Raw genomic sequence first — 11,633 nt, forward strand, 5'->3', positions numbered from 1 at the left:
CCACCTTCTTAGAAGGTTGGAAGAGATTGAATCAAATATTAGAAGCTTTATGAATTTGCAATTTGAGCATAATAATTTCTTCAGAAAAGAGCTTAAGGAACAAAAAGCTTTTTTGGGGTTTATGAACAAAGAGCTTGATGATATGTCTAAGGAATTTTATGGTGTGAACTCTCAAATTACCCGGCTTGAAAATGCTATAGCCAAAATTTCTGATAAGCAAGCTACCTTAGTCAATAAGACGGGTGCCAAACCAGAAAAGTTAAATGAAAATAATGATGAAGATCTTAAAGTTATTGATGTGTCTCCTATTAGATCTTTGTTTTGCAATATGAGTCTTGATAATAATGGGACTAGAGATGAGTCAACTTTATTTAGAAGGCGTCCCAATAATTCGGAGTTTTTAGATCTTGATGCTAAATTTGGTAAAAGTGGGATTGGAGAGGTCATGACTTTAAATAGTATTGAACCCACTATCTCGGATTTCAAGGAATTTGATTATGATAACTATTCTTTAGAAAGTTGTATTTCCTTGTTGCAATCCATTGTTAATTCTCCTCATGCTTACAGTCAAAATAAAGCTTTTACCAAACATATCGTTGATGCCTTGATGCAATCTTATGATGAAAAACTTAATCTGGAAGTTTCTATACCTAGAAAACTTAATGATGAGTGGGAACCTACTATAAAGATTAGAATTAAAGATCATGAGTGTTTTGCTTTGTGTGATTTGGGTGCTACTGTTTCCACGATTCCGAAAACTTTATGTGATATTCTAGGTTTTCATGATCTTGATGATTGCTCTTTAAATTTGCACCTTGTGGATTCCACCATTAAAAAGCTAATGGGAAGGATCAATGATGTTCTCATTGTTGCAAATAGAAATTTGGTGCCCATAGATTTTATCGTTCTTGATATAGATTGCAATCTTTCTTCCCTTTTATTCTTGGTAGACCTTTCCTTAGAACAATTGGTGCGATTATTGATATGAAGGAAGGGAATATTAGATTCCAATTTCCATTAAGGAAAGGCATGGAGCACTTTCCAAGAAATAAAGTCAAATTAACTTATGAATCTATCATGCGAGCTACTTATGAATTGAGTGTCAAAGATGGCACTACTTAGATCTATCTTCGCTTTTATGCCTAGCTAGGGGCGTTAAACGATAACGCTAGTTGGGAGGCAACCCAATTTTATTTGTGTTTTTTTTCCTGTTTAGTAATAAATTTTTCATCTACCTTCTGTTTAGATGTGTTCTTATGTTTTAATTAGTGTTTGTGCCAAGTAGAACCTATAGGATAACCTATGATGATAGTTGATTTGATTCTGCTGAAAAACAGAAACTTTGAGCGCACGAATTTAGTTTTGTTAAATCACAGAAACGTGATTTTGCGTTGATTCTTTTTGCTTCTGATCAATAGACAAATTTTCCAGGACTTCCTATTTTTGTAGGATTTTTAGAGTTCCAGAAGTTTGCGTTAGTTACAGATTGCTACAGACTGTTCTGTTTTTGACAGATTCTGTTTTTCGTGTGTTGTTTGCTTATTTTGATGCATCTATGGCTAGTAAAATAGCTTATAAACCATAGAGAAGTTGGAATACAGTAGGTTTAACACCAAAATAAATAAATAATGAGTTCATTACAGTACCTTATGTGGTGGTTTTCTTTTCTTTCACTAACGGAGCTTATAAGATTTCCTGTTGAGTTTTATGTTGTGAAGTTTTCAAGTTTTTGGTAAAGCTTTGATGGACTATGGAATAAGGAGTGGCAAGATCCTAAGCTTTGGGATGCCCAAGGCACCCCAAGATATTCAATAATAGCCAAAATCCAAAGCTTGGGGATGCCCCGGGAAGGCATCCCCTCTTTCGTCTTCGTTCATTGGTAACTTTACTTGGAGCTATATTTTTATTCACCACATGATATGTGTTTTGCTTGGAGCATCGTGTATTATATTAGTTTTTGCTTTTTAGTTTACCACAATAATCCTTGCTGTACACACCTTTTGGGAGAAGCCCACTTGATTAGAATTTGCTAGAATACTCTATGTGCTTCACTTATATCTTTTGCGCTTGATAGTTTTTGCTCTAGTGCTTCACTTATATCTTTTAGAGCACGACGGTGGCTTAATTTTGAAGAAATTGCTAGTCTGTCATGCTTCACTTATATTATTTTGAGAGTCTTTTAGAACATCATGGTATTTTCTATGGTTACAAATTTGGTCCTAGAATGATGAGCATCCAAGTTGGGTATAATAAAAACTATCATAGGAAGTGAATTGGATGCTATGATCAATTTGATGCTTGATAATTATTTTGAGATATAAAGGTAGTAATGTTAGAGTCATGCTAGTGGGTAATTATGAAATTGAGAAATACTTGTGTTGAAGTTGGCAAGTCTCATAGCATGCACATATGGTAAAAGTTGTGTGACAAATTTGTTGCATGAGGTGCTCTTTCGATTGTCTTCCTTATGAGTGGAGGTCGAGATCGCGCGATGGTTAACTCCTACCAACCCTTCCCCTAGGAGCATGTGTAGTGGTACTTTGTTGGAAATATGCCCTAGAGGCAATAATAAATTAGTTATTATTATATTTGCTTGTTCATGATAATCATTTATTATCCATGCTATAATTGTATTGATAGGAAACTTAGATACATGTGTGGATACATAGACAACACCATGTCCCTAGTAAGCCTCTAGTTGACTAGCTCGTTGATCAATAGATGGTTACGGTTTCCTGACCATGGACATTGGATGTCATTGATGACGGGATCACATCATTAGGAGAATGATGTGATGGACAAGACCCAATCCTAAGCCTAGCGTAGAGATCGTGTAGTTCGTATGCTAAAGCTTTTCTAATGTCAAGTATCTTTTCCTTAGACCATGAGATTGTGCAACTCCCGAATATCGTAGGAATGCTTTGGGTGTACCAAACGTCACAACGTAACTGGGTGGCTATAAAGGTGCACTACAGGTATCTCCGAAAGTGTCTGTTGGGTTGGCACGAATTGAGACTGGGATTTGTCACTCCGTGTAAACGGAGAGGTATCTCTGGGCCCACTCGGTAGGACATCATCATAATGTGCACAATGTGACCAAGGGGTTGATCATGGGGATGATGTGTTACGGAACGAGTAAAGAGACTTGCCGGTAACGAGATTGAACAAGGTATCGGTATACCGACGATCGAATCTCGGGCAAGTACAATACCGCTAGACAAAGGGAATTGTATACGGGATTGATTGAGTCCTTGACATCGTGGTTCATCCGATGAGATCATCGTGGAACATGTGGGAGCCAACATGGGTATCCAGATCCCGCTGTTGGTTATTTACCGGAGAATGTCTCGGTCATGTCTACATGTCTCCCGAACCCGTAGGGTCTACACACTTAAGGTTCGATGACGCTAGGGTTATAAAGGAAGTTTGTATGTGGTTACCGAATGTTGTTCGGAGTCCCGGATGAGATCCCGGACGTCATGAGGAGTTCCGAAATGGTCCGGAGGTAAAGATTTATATATGGAAAGTTGTGGTTCGGGTTCTGGAAAAAGTTTGGGTTTTTTCGGTATTGTACCGGGAAGCTTCCAGAAGGTTCCGGAGGATTCCGGAGGGGTCCGGAGGTCCGGAAATTGTTCCACCACGTCCAATACAGTAGCATGGGCTGTAAGGGGGCGCCCTAGCCTTAATGGTCCAGGGGCACCAGCCCCCCCAAGGCCCATGCGCATGGGAAGGGGAAAACCCTAAGGGGGAGGGCCTCCACTTGACTTGGGAGGCACTCCTCCCCCCCTTGGCCGCCTCCCCCTCCTCAGATTGGATTTGAGGGGGCCGGCCCGCCTCTCCCTTGCCCCTATATATATGTGTGGGGGTGGGAGGGCAGCCGCACCACAAGTTCTGGCGCAGCCCTCCCCCTCTCCCAAGTTCTCCTCCTCTCCCGCGGTGCTTGGCGAAGCCCTGCAGGATTGCCACGCTCCTCCACCACCACCACGCTGTTGTGCTGCTGCTGGACAGAGTCTTCCTCAACCTCTCCCTCTCTCCTTGCTGGATCAAGGCATGGGAGACGTCACCGGGCTGTACGTGTGTTGAACGCGGAGGTGCCGTCCGTTCGGCACTAGGATCTCCGGTGATTTGGATCACGACGAGTACGACTCCTTCAACCCCGTTCTCTTGAACGCTTCCGCTTAGCGATCTACAAGGGTATGTAGATGCACTCTCCTTCCCCTCGTTGCTGGTTTCTCCATAGATAGATCTTGGTGACACGTAGGAAAATTTTGAATTTATACTACGTTCCCCAACAGTGGCATCATGAGCTAGGTATATTGCGTAGATTCTTTGCATGAGTAGAACACAAAGTAGTTGTGGGCATTGATTTTGTTCAATATGCTTACCGTTAATAGTCCAATCTTGTTTCGACGGTATTGTGGGATGAAGCGGCCCGGACCGACCTTACACGTACACTTACGTGAGACAGGTTCCACTGACTAACATGCACTTGGTGCATAAGGTGGCTAGCGGGTGCCAGTGTCTCCCACTTTAGTCGGAACGGATTCGATGAAAAGGGTCCTTATGAAGGGTAAATAGCAATTGGCATATCACGTTGTGGTTTTGCGTAGGTAAGAAACGTTCTTGCTAGAAACCCATAGCAGCCACGTAAAACATGCAAACAACAATTAGAGGACGTCTAACTTGTTTTTGCAGGGTATGCTATGTGATGTGATATGACCAAGAAGAATGTGATGAATGATATGTGATGTATGAGATTGTCATGTTCTTGTAATAGGAATCACGACTTGCATGTCGATGAGTATGACAACCGGCAGGAGCCATAGGAGTTGTCTTTATTTATTGTACGACTTGCGTGTCGTTGAACAACGCCATGTAATTACTTTACTTTATTGCTAACCGGTAGCCATAGTAGTAGAAGTAATAAGTTGGCGAGACAACTTCATGGAGACACGATGATGCAGATCATGATAATGGAGATTATGGTGTCATGCCGGTGACGATGATGATCATGGAGCCCCGAAGATGGAGATCAAAAGGAGCAATATGATATTGGCCATATCATGTCACTATTTGATTGCATGTGATGTTTATCATGTTTATGCATCTTATTTGCTTAGAACGACGGTAGTAAATAAGATGATCCCTCATTAAAATTTCAAGAAAGTGTTCCCCTAACTGTGCACCGTTGCGAAAGTTCATCATTTCGAAGCACCACGTGATGATCGGGTGTGATAGATTCTTACGTTCACATACAACGGGTGTAAGCCAGATTTACACACGCGAAACACTTAGGTTAACTTGACGAGCCTAGCATGTATAGACATGGCCTCGGAACACAAGAGATCGAAAGGTCGAGCATGATTCGTATGGTAGATACGATCAACATGAAGATGTTCACCGATGATGACTAGTCCGTCTCACGTGATGATCGGACACGGCCTAGTTGACTCGGATCATGTAATCACTTAGATGACTAGAGGGATGTCTGTCTGAGTGGGAGTTCATTAGATGAACTTAATTATCCTGAACATAGTCAAAAGATCTTTGCAAATTATGTCGTAAGCTCACGCTTTAGTTCCACTGTTTAGATATGTTCCTAGAGAAAATATAGTTGAAAGTTGATAGTAGCGATTATGCGGACAGTAGAAAGCTTATGTCCTTAATGCACCGCTCAGCGTGCTGAACCCCAAACGTCGTTTGTGGATGTTGCGAACATCGGACATACACGTTTTGATAACTACGTGATAGTTCAGTTAAACGGTTTAGAGTTGAGGCACCAAAGACGTTTTTGAAACGTCGCGAAACATATGAGATGTTTTGAGGGCTGAAATTGGGATTTCAGGCTCGTGCCGACGTCAAGAGGTATAAGACCTCCGACGATTTTCTTAGCCTGCAAACTAAGGGAGAAAATCTCAATCGTTGAGCTTGTGCTCAGATTGTCTGAGTGCAACAATCACTTGAATCGAGTGGGAGTTATCTTCCAGATGAGATAGTGATGTTTCTCCAAAGTCATTGACACCAAGCTGCTAGAGCTTCGTGATGAACTATAACATATCAGGGATAGATATGATGATCCTTGAAGTATTCGCGATGTTTGACACCGCGAAAGTAGAAGTCAAGTAGGAGCATCAATTGTTGATGGTTGGTGAAACCACTAGTTTCAAGAAGGGCAAGGGCAAGAAGGGATACTTCATTAAACAGCAAATCAGCTGCTGCTCTTGGGAAGAAACCCAAGGTTGAACCCAAACCCGAGACTAAGTGCTTCTGTAATAAGGGGAACAGCCACTGGAGCAGAATCACCCTAGATACTTGGTAGATGAGAAGGCTGGCAAGGTCGATAGAAGTATATTGGATATACATTATGTTAATGTGTACTTTACTAGTACTCCTAGTAGCACCAGGGTATTAAGATACCGGTTCGGTTGCTAAGTGTTAGTAACTCGAAATAAAAGAGCTACGGAATAAACGGAGACTAGCTAAAGGTGAGCTGACGATATGTGTTGGAAGTGTTTCCAAGTTTGATGTGATCAAACATCGCACGCTCCCTCTACCATCAAGATTAGTATTAAACCTAAATAATTGTTATTTGGTGTTTGCGTTGAGCATAGACATGATTGGATTACGTCTATCGCAATACGGTTATTCATTTAAGGAGAATAATGGTTACTCTGTTTATTTGAATAATACCTTCAATGGTCTTGCACCTAAAATGAATGGTTTATTGAATCTCGATCGTAGTGATACACATTTTTATGCCAAAAGATATAAGATAGTAATGATAGTACCACTTACTTGTGGCACTGCCATGTAAGTCATATTGGTGTAAAATGCATGAAGAAGCTCCATGTTGATGGATCTTTGGACTCACTCGTTTTTTGAAAAGATTGAGACATGTGAACCATGTCTATTGGTACATACGCATGAAGAAACTCCATGCAGATGGACCGTTTGGACTCACTTGATTTTGAATCACTTGAGACATGCAAGTCATACCACATGGGCAAGATGATTGAAAGCCTCGTTTTCAGTAAAATGGAACAAGAAAGCAACTTGTTGGAAGTAATACATTTTGATGTGTACAGTCCAATGAGTGCTGAGGCACGCAGTGGATATCATTATGTTCTTACTTCACGGATGATTTGAGTAGATACTGAGTATGTTTACTTGATGAAACACAAGTCTGAATTATTGAATAGTTCAAGTAATTTCAGAGTGAAGTTGAAGATCATCGTGAAAAGAGGATAAAATGTCTATGATATGATCATAGAGATGAGTATCTGAGTTACGAGCTTTGGCATGCAATTAAGACATTGAGGAAATTGTTTCACAATTAATACCGCCTGGAACACAATAGTGTGATGGTGTGTCCGAACATCATAGTTGCACCCTGTTGGATATGGTGCGTACCATGATGTCTCTTATCAAATTACCACTATCGTTCATGGGTTAGGCATTAGAGAAAACCACACTCACTTTAATAGGGCACCACGTAATTCCGTTGAGACGACACCGTTTGAACTATAGTTTGGAGAAACCTAAGTTGTCGTTACTTAAAAGTTTGGGGCTGCGACGCTTATGTGAAAAAGTTTCAGGTTGATAAGCTCGAACCCAAAGCGGACAAAATGCATCTTCATAGGACACCCAAAACAGTTGGGTGTACCTCCTAATTCAGATCCGAAAGCAATAGGGATTGTTTCTTGAACCGGGTCCTTTCTCGAGGAAAAGTTTGTCTCGAAAAGTTGAGTGGGAGGATGGTGGAGACTTGATATGGTTATTGAACCATCACTACAATTAGTGTGTAGCAGGGCACAGGAAGTTGTTCCTGTGGCACCTACACCAATTGAAGTAGAAGCTTATGAGAGTGATCATGAAGTTTCGGATCAAGTCACTGCCGTACCTCGTAGGGTTACAAGGATGCGTACTACTTCAGAGTGGTACAGTAATCCTGTCTTGAAGGTCATGTTGCTAGACAACAATGAACCTACGAGCTATGGAGAAGCAATGGTGGGCCCAAATTCCGACAAATGGTTAGAAGCCATGAAATCCGAGATAGGATCCATGTATCAGAACAAAGCATGGACTTTGGTGGACTTGCCCAATGATCGGCAAGCCATTGAGATAAATGGATCTTTAAGAAGAAGACGGACGTGGATGGTAATGTCAGCATCCATGAAGCTCGACTTGTGGCGAAGAGTTTTTCACAAGTTCAAGGAGTTGACTACGATGAGATTTTCTCATCTGTAGCGATGCTTAAAGTCCGTTGAAATCATGTTAGCATTAGCTGCATTTATGAAATCTGGCAGATGGATGTCAAAACGAGTGTCCTTACTAGTTTTCGTAAGGAAAGGTTGTATGTGATACAATCAGAAAGGTTTTGTCGATCCTAAGTATGCTAAAAGGTATGCTAGCTCCAGCGATCCTTCCATGGACTGGAGTAAGCATCTCAGAGTTGGAATATACACTTTGATAAGATGATCAAAGATTTTGGGTTTATACAAAGTTTATGAGAAACTTGTACTTCCAAAGAAGTGAGTGGGAGCACTATAGAATTTCTGATGAGTATATGTTGTTGACATATTGTTGATCAGAAATGATATAGAATTTCTGGAAAGCATATAGGGTTATTTGAAAGGTGTTTTTGAATAGAAAAACCTGGATTAAGCTACTTGAACATTGAGCATCGAGATCTATAAGGATAGATCAAAATGCTTAATAATACTTTCAAATGAGCACGTACCTTGACATGATCTTGGAAGTGTTCAAGATGGATCAGTCAAAGAAGGAGTTCTTGCCTGAGATGTAAGGTATGAAGTTAAGACTTAAAGCTCGACCACGGCAGAAAAGAGAGAAAGGACGAAGGTCGTCCCCTATGCTTTAGACGTAGGCTCTATAGTATACTATGTTGTGTACCGCACCTGATGTGTGCCTTGCTATATATCTGGCAAGAGGGTACAAAGGTGATCAAGGAGTGGATCACCAGATAGCGGTCAAGATTATCCTTAGAGGAATAAGGATATGTTTCTCGATTATGGAGGTGATAAAGAGTTCGACGTAAAGGGTTACGTCAATGCAAGCTTTAACACCTATCCGAATGACTCTGAGTAGCAAACCGGATACATATAGTGGAGGAACCATTTGGAATAGCTCCAAGTGGAGCGTGGAAGCAACATTTTCAATATGACCTAGAGATTTGCGAAGTACATACGGATCTGAATGTTGCAGACCCGTTGACTAAAACCTCTCTTACAAGCAAAACATGATCAAACCCCAGAACTCATTGAGTCTTAATCACATGATGATGTGAACTAGTTTAGTGACACTAGTAAACTCTTTGGATGTTGGTCACATGGTGATGTGACCTGTGAGTGTTAATCACATGGCGATGTGAACTAGATTATTGACTCTAGTGCAAGTGGGAGACTATTGGAAATATGCCCTAGAGGCAATAATAAATTAGTTATTATTATATTTGCTTGTTCATGATAATCGTTTATTATCCATGCTATAATTGTATTGATAGGAAACTCAGATACATGTGTGGATACATAGACAACACCATGTCCCTAGTAAGCCTCTAGTTGACTAGCTCGTTGATCAATAGATGGTTACGATTTCCTGATCATGGACATTGGATGTCATTGATGACGGGATCACATCATTAGGAGAATTATGTGATGGACAAGACCCAATCCTAAGCCTAGCATAGAGATCGTGTAGTTCGTATGCTAAAGCTTTTCTAATGTCAAGTATTTTTTCCTTAGACCATGAGATTGTGCAACTCCCGGATATCGTAGGAATGCTTTGGGTGTACCAAACGTCACAACGTAACTGGGTGGCTATAAAGGTGCACTACAAGTATCTCCGAAAGTGTCTGTTGGGTTGGCACGGATCGAGACTGGGATTTGTCACTCCGTGTAAAGGGAGAGGTATCTTTGGGCCCACTCGGTAGGACATCATCAAAATGTGCACAATGTGACCAAGGGGTTGATCACGGGATGATGTGTTATGGAACGAGTAAAGAGACTTGCCGGTAACGAGATTGAACAAGGTATCGGTATACCGACGATCGAATCTCGGGCAAGTACAATACCGCTAGACAAAGGGAATTGTATACGGGATTGATTGAGTCCTTGACATCGTGGTTCATCCGATGAGATCATCATGGAACATGAGGGAGCCAACATGGGTATCCAGATCCCGCTGATGGTTATTGACCGAAGAACGTCTCGGTCATGTCTACATGTCTCCCGAACCCGTAAGGTCTACACACTTAAGGTTCAATGACGCTAGGGTTATAAAGGAAGTTTGTATGTGGTTACCGAATGTTGTTCGGAGTCCTGCATGAGATCCCGGATGTCACGAGGAGTTCCGAAATGGTCCGGAGGTAAAGATTTATATATGGAAAGTTGTTGTTCGGGTTCTGAAAAAAGTTTGGGTTTTTTCGGTATTGTACCGGGAAGCTTCCAGAAGGTTCCAGAGGATTCCGGAGGGGTCCGGAGGTCCGGAAATTGTTCCAAAACGTCCAATACAGTAGCATGGGCTGTAAGGGGGCGCCCTAGCCTTAATGGGCCAGGGGCACCAGCCCCCCAAGGCCCATGCGCATGGGAAGGGGAAAACCCTAAGGGGGAGGGCCTCCACTTGACTTGGGAGGCACTCCTCCCCCCCTTGGCCGCCGCCCCCTCCTCAGATTGGATCTGAGGGGGCCGGCCCCCTCTCCCTTGCCCCTATATATATGTGGGGGGTGGGAGGGCAGCCGCACCACTAGTTCTGGCGCAGCCCTCCCCCTCTCCCAAGTTCTCCTCCTCTCCCGCGGTGCTTGGCGAAGCCCTGCAGGATTGCCACACTCCTCCACCACCACCACGCCGTTGTGATGCTACTGGACGGAGTCTTCCTCAACCTCTCCCTCTCTCCTTGCTGGATCAAGGCATGGGAGACGTCACCGGGCTGTACGTGTGTTGAACGCGGAGGTGCCGTCCGTTCGGCACTAGGATCTCCGGTGATTTGGATCACGACGAGTACGACTCCTTCAACCCCGTTCTCTTGAACGCTTCCGCTTAGCGATCTACAAGGGTATGTAGATGCACTCTCCTTCCCCTCGTTGCTGGTTTCTCCATAGGTAGATCTTGGTGACACGTAGGAAAATTTTGAATTTATGCTACGTTCCCCAACATACTTTGCTTCGAGGGCAAGTAGAATTTTGCAATAAGTATATGAGTTCTTTATGACTAATGTGAGTCCATGGATATACGCACACTCATCCTTCCACTTTGCTAGCCTCTATTATTACCGCACAACTTTCGCCGGTATCATGCACCCATTATTTACCTTCCTCAAAACAGCCACCATACCTACCTATTATGGCATTTCCATAGCCATTCCGATATATATTGCCATGCAACTTTCCAGCGTTCCGTTTATTATGACACATTCCATCATTGTCATATTGCTCTTTGCATGATCATGCAGTTGACATCGTATTTGTGGCAAGGCCACCTTCATAATTTTCATACATGTGGCTCTTGATTCATTCCATATCCCGGTACACCGCCGGAGGCATTCATATAGAGTCATATCTTGTTCTAGCTTTGAGTTGTAATTCTTGAGTTGTAAATCAATAAAAGTGTGATGAT

Source organism: Triticum aestivum, chromosome 1B, assembly GCF_018294505.1.
Source record: "Triticum aestivum cultivar Chinese Spring chromosome 1B, IWGSC CS RefSeq v2.1, whole genome shotgun sequence".
Taxonomy (NCBI): Eukaryota; Viridiplantae; Streptophyta; class Magnoliopsida; order Poales; family Poaceae; genus Triticum; species Triticum aestivum.